This window comes from Temnothorax nylanderi, unplaced genomic scaffold (assembly GCF_030848795.1).
Source record: "Temnothorax nylanderi isolate EJ_2023f unplaced genomic scaffold, tnyl_v1.0 TNYL_tig0046_pilon, whole genome shotgun sequence".
NCBI classification, from domain to species: Eukaryota; Metazoa; Arthropoda; class Insecta; order Hymenoptera; family Formicidae; genus Temnothorax; species Temnothorax nylanderi.
Window position 1 is genome coordinate 5001 of NW_027249108.1, and position 7500 is coordinate 12500.

The 7500-nt window shown below is 42.2% G+C and overlaps 1 pseudogene; it reads right to left on the minus strand.

The window, feature by feature from the left end:
* Nucleotides 1-246: 246 nt before the first annotated feature.
* LOC139771979 (uncharacterized) overlaps nt 247-7500 on the minus strand; it is a 7713-nt pseudogene continuing 459 nt past the window's right edge.

The following is a 7500-nucleotide window of genomic DNA, read 5'->3' on the forward strand; positions in this document are numbered from 1 at the left end:
GATTCCCCTTCCTTTTTCTGCTTCAGATCGCCTGTGTTCGCCGCCGGATCTAGGATCACCGCTGGACCACGGGCTTTGGATCTCTGGACTGCAGCTGTGCACCGCCGACTGATGCCTCTGGATCGCCGCTGGACCGCCTCTGGATCTCCCCGAACGGACGTAGGATCGCCGACAGATAGGTATCAGGATCAGGTAGGTATGTTGATAAGGCCAGCAGACCGCACACGAGTGAAGTTAATGAATGTATTTTCCTTTTAGTAGGTATAATATAATTTATTTTACTCTGTTTCAGATGATACAATCTTCGTACTCGCAAGTCTTAATGTTTAACGCGCTCGACGCGGGATATTCTAAGTGCTGAACGCCAATAATCGAATAATCTGGGCTCGTACTCCGAATACTCTAATGATCGACTACTCCGAATTATCTTAGCTCGCATTCCGAATGAATTCTCCTAGCTCGCACTCCGAAGGAATTATCCTCGAGTCCTGGTCTCGGCCCCGTTATATACTCTCGGCTGCTACCCCACTTGCCCGGAGCTCCGCCCAATCTCCGCCTCTGTTAGCCAGGTATTTCGCACATCTGTTTCGCAGCTGTGGTGGTCGTCGCTTCCGCATTCTTGGGCCATTGTTCGCGCAAACCAAGCCTCATTGTTCGGCTTGTTATTCGCATATTTCCGCAGATCAACAACTTTCTAATCGAGTCCGCGTACATTCCTTCTCGAACATTCCAGTACTCATATACGCGGTGTTACATAATTATCCCGTTTCGCTTTTGACGCTATCGCTATCGTCGCGCTGGATTTGTTCGCCCTGCTTCTTTCGCCTTGAGTCACCCGGTACTTAAGTGTCTCGATGTATCCCGTGCTCCTCAACGTTTCTACGTCCGTGGTATCGCATTCGCGCCTCCCCTACTTCCGGTACGCCGGGCAATGTCCGCAACTTGCTCCTGGCTACGCCCCGAGCGCGCCTTCGACCCACGTTTGCCCTTCGGCTGGCCCGCTGACCTACGGCTGTGACCGCGCCTCCATGGTAACACGTCCTTCGGTCCCGTGCGTTTGGTACGCCGTTTGGCCGTGTCTTTGCGTCAATCTCGGTAACTGTGACGCGTTCGCATGCTTTGTCCGCCGGTCGGGCCATTCGTTCGCGTGGTTCGCTTCCCATGTCGCATGGTAACCCGATTTCGGGTTCCACCCATTGGATCGATTGTCCGCCCGTATCGGTAGTGTACCCGAGACGCCCGCAACGATTCGGCATCGGTACTTTGCCCGTCGCACCCGTGGTTCGCTTAATTCGCTTACCATGGTGCTTGGTAAAGCGATCTCTATATTCGCCCGCTCGCGATACCGTTTATCGACGGTAATCCTTTATTTTACCTGTTCTGACCTTTTCCCCGTTTACCTTTCGCCGATCGGACCGGTGGATCTCTCAAAGTGCCTACCATGCCCCGTGGTACCCCGTTTTCGGTCCCCGTGTTTCCGGTTGGCTACCTGTCGCCTGGACCGCGTTGTTCGCATTGTTGTTAACCCATCGCGTTAATATTTTGCCGATCGCGCCGCTAGGTCGCTCAATCCGCCTACCATGCCCCGTGGTACCCCGTTTTCGGTCCCCGTGCTTCCGGTTGGCTGCCTGTCGCCTGGATCGCGTTGGCGTTGTGAACGCGCCTTTGGCATTGAATTTCGGACTCCCCTTTTTAGGGGTCTTAATCAAAACAAAGTAACCGGGTATCTTTCCCGTTGAATCACTGGACCGCCGACTGTTCGGCCATTTTATGTCCGCTTACCGCAAATCAAATAACTAAAAATAAACCAAAGGAAACGGAGACGCAAAATAATGAAACGAAACTTTAGTCCTTATTTTGTATAGTTGGTTTTTGTTGAAACCACATTGAAACTTAATGGCCTCTGGCCTTTATATATGTACTTACACTGGGCCAGAAAAGGAAAACCTAACTCTATATTCCGCACGCATCTTATATACTAAACCGCTATATACACGCACTTTGTTTATATTTATTTTTATTTTATTGGACGCTCGCCCCGCGTTTTGTCGCGTCCAATCGCTCTCCCGCCGTTGCCGCATCTCTCAAGGCCGCTTGCACTAGGCGTTTCTGCGCCTTGTAACTATCCGGGCTGGTCCTTCCGTCCTTGGCCGCCGCGGTCAGCTCCCGCAACTCGGGAGCGGGTCTGCTCCCCTTCTTGGTCCTTCGCGTGATGACCGGGTGTGGGAGGATTCTATCCTCCAGGACAGTCGGTCCCTGCTTCCTCCTTGCTGCCGTCATGGGGGGCGCAGCCGTCGGCTGCACTGACTTCCTTTTCAATAGGAACTCTAGTCCTGATAGTTTAAACAAATAGTTCTGGCCATTAAAGCCAAAAAACGCGTCAGTACAAACTGAGGGTTCACGCACCGTCTCACTTTGTCCTACACAAGTTCCACACCTGTATCTCATCAGATTTTGCGAGATCTATAGTTCTATAACAGTTCTATAAAGAGTTCTGCCATATAAAAGCAAAAAAATTAATTATAAGGTACTAAAAAAAATTACAATGTAACGAGTGTACCGAGTTGAGACGCCAGTTGAAATCTCGGAGTTCCGGTTTATGTAAAATATTTTTCGAGTAGTTCTGAGCATATTAAAGCATTTTCTAAAGAGTTCCGAGCGTTAGAATCTTTGTGTTATATTTTAAAAAATTAATATTAACCGAAAAATAATCATGACGGAAAACGATGAGACGCTGTGCGAAATCTCGGAGTTCCGGTTCATATAAAATATTTTTCGAGTAGTTCTGAGCATATAGAAGCATTTTCTAAAGAGTTCCCGGCACTAGCAATGTTGTATAATTTTAAATAAATTAATAACGCTCGAAAGTCAGGAATTTATCGAAAATGGGTGAGACGCTGTCCGTATTTCGACAGTTCTGCGAGTTCTATTACAATTTTCGTGTAGTTCTGAACGTGTTCTAACGTTTTCTAAAGAGTTCTGGCGATAAGCGTTATTTAATCATTTTTTAAATAATTTTTATCGCCCGAGAAAGACGCATTTACGGGTATATGGGTAATGACAATAATAAATGTTATTTAAAAATAAATATGTCGTATCTTGTTCCTTTGATTACAATTTTGAAGTGCGTCGTATCTATAAAAATTGCGTTTTTGCGTTTGTTTCCCACGAATAATATCAAATTAAACAATATATATATAAAGCTGTATTTTAATTCCAAATCACTATACTTTTGAACAGTAAAGCAAACTATCTTGTTTGTTGCTTATCAACAAAACAAAAATTTACGAATCCTGTAAAGTGACAGTTTTTGAGATACGATCTCCCGAAAGATATCAGTCGATATACGATAGAAACAATAAAAAATATGAACAGGAAAAAATTTTGTCATCGTTGAAATGGAATTCGAACTTGTGAAGATTTTAGAAGTTGAACGAACTTACCTTAAGTGAAGTTCGACTATAATTATGCTGTCTCGTCCGGATGGATATATGTGTAGTGCGCCCCCTGCGCAGTTACCAACAGGCGATTTTAAAGACTCTAAAACGCGCGTTTTTCTCGGTCCGCGCGCGAGTCGAGCGTCCCTTCCCCGCCGTAGCGCTTCATACTTTTAAAGCTGCAAATCTGAAATTGGGGATTGGGAGGGTGGGACTATCCATCCGGACGAGACAGCATAATTATAGTCGAACTTCACTTAAGGTAAGTTCGTTCAACTTCTAAATTATGCAACGTCTCGTCCGGATGGATATATGTGTAGATATTTAAAGCCCAGATTTGCACCCGAGATCCTGTTTGCGATACAGAATCCCAATCATGCACTGTGCAATACAGAGAAGATCAATATGTTAACCGGTATTAAGAATGGTTTGGTCTGCAAAAGGTTTAAAGATGAGCAAGGATTGCGGTCTTCCAATCTTCGAAGTCTTGAGACTGGCTGGAATTTTGATGACCAAGGTTTCGGTAATTGTGATGTTTGAAAGTTATATAGCTGCTAGCGTTTGCAACCCTTGAGCAATTGTGAGCGCGAGAAGCGTCACCAACTTTCTAGAGAGGACTTCCAGCGAGAGATCCTCGTGGGGGTATAAAGTAGATCAATAGGTGATTACCTGCGCCGGAATCCCAAATAAAAATGTATCTAGGACGCTGTGGTTTCAGCGCCGCTACCTCTTAAAAAATTCTTCTCACCAACGGGTGTGAGCCTATTTCTTCTGCAGAAAGCAGAAAAAAGGCTTGGCGATACGTTCAGAGTTAATCTCGTCAATTTTTCCCTTTTCCCTGGAGGAATAGAAACTGAAAAATAAATAGAGCCAAATATGAACCCTAAGAAATGATAGGGTGTGTAAGAAGAAAACACACTTTTCCGTTCGTTAAGGTGATTTGACGTCTAGTTATTGAGATATTAAATCTCAAAGTTGGCATTTTTAACATAGATTTTATGGGAAATTGTACCGAAACATACAATTTTCGAGAATTTCACTCACTATTTGTAAAGAAACAAGTTCAAAAAACTGAAAATAACATTATTTGATTGTCTTCTCTAGATAGTTAAATATTTTGATTGTCTTCTCTAGATGGTTAAATATATCGATAACTGTCTTGTTGTTGTCAAAATTTTGTTAAAAAATATTAGCCATAATAAAGTTACTTTATATTTCTCCCTCTCTATTTCTCTTTTTGCACGTAATTTCATCAATTTATTGGCCTTTTAAAGATATCAAATTTAAACGACTTCCTTTTAAATTTCGATATCTTTGTCGTCGTAAATAATTACGTTTTTTTTTTTTTTTTTTTTTTGGACGTATTACAAAATGACTGGTCTCTAATCCGTGAATAAAAAATACGTCGCAAAATTAATCTTTTCTGTTTTTCACTTTACTTTTACACTCCACGTCCAACATACGCAATACTAAATCTTGCTAAAATACAAGCAAAAGAGTCTTATTGTTGCTCCACGTTTCCTAATAACGTATCAAATAGGAACTTGCTTGAAAACGTAGTAACGTTTACTGGCACATCTTCTTTTTACGCTAGAAAACGAAAATTACATATATGTGCATACAATAATACGTAACGAAATATCGCAAGGATATTTATAAATATGCATGGTATGACTTGCATTATATACAGTTGCATTATATAATTGCTATGAACCGTATTAGTCATTGTGTAAAGGTTTTTGGAAAACAAGTATTTTTGGTTCCATGTAGAAAAAATAAAAAAAAAAAATCTCTGCGTACATATGAAATCTAAACAAAAATAGAATAAAATCTCCGTTTTACTCTTTCTAAATTTTCATTTATCGTTTACTTCGTTTAAATCATCGAACCATTGTTCGTTAATTGATCCATTTTCCGTTTTCCGTATGTTTTTTTTTTTTTTTGTGATTAAACCAATATTAGTAACAGAAGACTGAACAGTGGTCCAAGCTCATCGAAAACATTCCTTTTTTACCTATATTTAGATATGATTATATCTGTATAAATTTGGCAGTGGTATAGGCACATATGTTATCCGCATTTCTGGTACTCTGCTTGATTCTTCTACAGTGTATAATGATAGCAAATCCCTAGATATGTTATAAAACTTTACCTTACTCATTTTTTACAAATATCTAATCACTTCAAAGTGTCTCGTGAATTCATCAGGTATTCAACATATACCATTCGTCAGGATGATCGAACGTGAGCGTTCTCTCTTCACTTCTTTTTCCTATTTTCGACGTTTATAGTTGAAGTCACTCCATTGAGTTCATCTTGGATTTGCTGAAGAGTCTTGCCTTTTGTTTCGGGCAACAGTAATACCGTGAAAAAGATACTAATGATGCAGAAATCTTCGGATATCCAGAAGATCACGTACTTGCCATTGAACGCTTCTTCAAGATTGATGGAGAACTTGGCTATGATAAAGTTCAAAACTTTGCTAAAGAAAACAGTTATAGTAGAAGTTCTAGCCTTGATGTTCGAAGCGAACATCTCACCCATCAATGCCCACGGAATCGGATTCCAGCCTACGCTGTACGTGGCAATGTAGACGATAAGCGTGAACATCGGCAACCAGGATATCTGCTCTATCATTCTAGCACTTGTTAGGTATAAGACAAAACGACGTTGACGTGTAATAAGGCCAAAAATTCAATCAAAGTTGATGAATTGTCGCGTTTCTTGACGGCCTTTCGATCAGCTGTACGCGACGTGAATATGTGGCAGCGCCGTGCCGTTGGCACTGGCATGATAGCTGTTTACAGCAAAGAGATGCAATGTCACGACATTTCTCTTGTACAAATGTCAACTAAAGTCAAATCTTGAACTGTTTACATTTATCAGTAGATAAATTAATACATAATCAAATGAAAAGTTACATTATATAACCAGTAATTATACAAATGTCTAAATTATATCCATAAAAAATTGTTTTCCTTAAAATCAAATTTAGGCCTTATATTGACTCATATAGTACTTTGCATCTCCTTGTCTGATAAATGAATGGAGGGTTCAAACTCCTAATGAGGTGGATGGTGCTTAAAGGGTAGCTTATAATCTGTAACCGCTTGAAGATTCACTGGATCGGATGTATTTTCCGTCCATTTGGATCAATAAACCGGATAGTCTGCCGGCTCTGGTTACCTGATTTTATTCTAACACCTTCTGGAGCGGGACCTGTAGCGGTGTGACGACTGGCTACTGCTGCTCGTGGGTACTTAATTCGCTGCTGAGTCTCCTTCGAGAGCGTCAAGGAAGCATTGACAATGTCCTTGGAGGACTTTCCCTCGAGACTGTTCTTAATTTGCTTACTGAAAGAATTACTAATTAATAAATTATCTGCCGAAACGGTATCGGTTGTGGTCTTGGCCAAAGTATTAAAGTCCGGCTTGATATGAGCCCGTCTAGACAAGGGACGGCGATAGTATAAATCTGCTATATTCTTTACTCCCTTGTTGAGTTTACCGACTGCAGCACAAACCTCGACGATGAGGGACCTTTGCGTCTCTCGTCTGAGAAGGTCCGACAATGCCTCTCCGAAAGCAAGGAGGGCGAAGCCGACCTGATCCTGGTTGATACAACAGTACTCGTCTCTCTTGCCTATAGCCCTATTTTTTAAAGCCGATTTGCACTCTGGGTTTAGCTTAGGAGCCTTGATAAAGGCTAATTCCTCCGAGGAAGAGTGCTTCTTTAAGTAGAGCTTCTCGCTAATCCGCGGGAAGGCTCTTCCAAACCAGCTCACGCCACTGCTGAACGACAAGGTCGTTCCAGGAATATCTGCTGTTTGACATACGGCAGCGAAAAACTCTCTAGTTAGGGTATCCGCCGAATTCTCAGCTGCAGCGGGCTCCGCCAAAACTATTGTCTAGCTCGGGGAGGGAACGTGGGCAAGCCATCATCTGAATGGTTATTTACCACCGCTACAGCCGAAGAAAAGGTATTCCGATTAATCGGAAAAGGTTGTGTCGACTCCTCTGTCTGTGCCACAGAACTGGGATGAGCGTACACACCTGTAACGTGC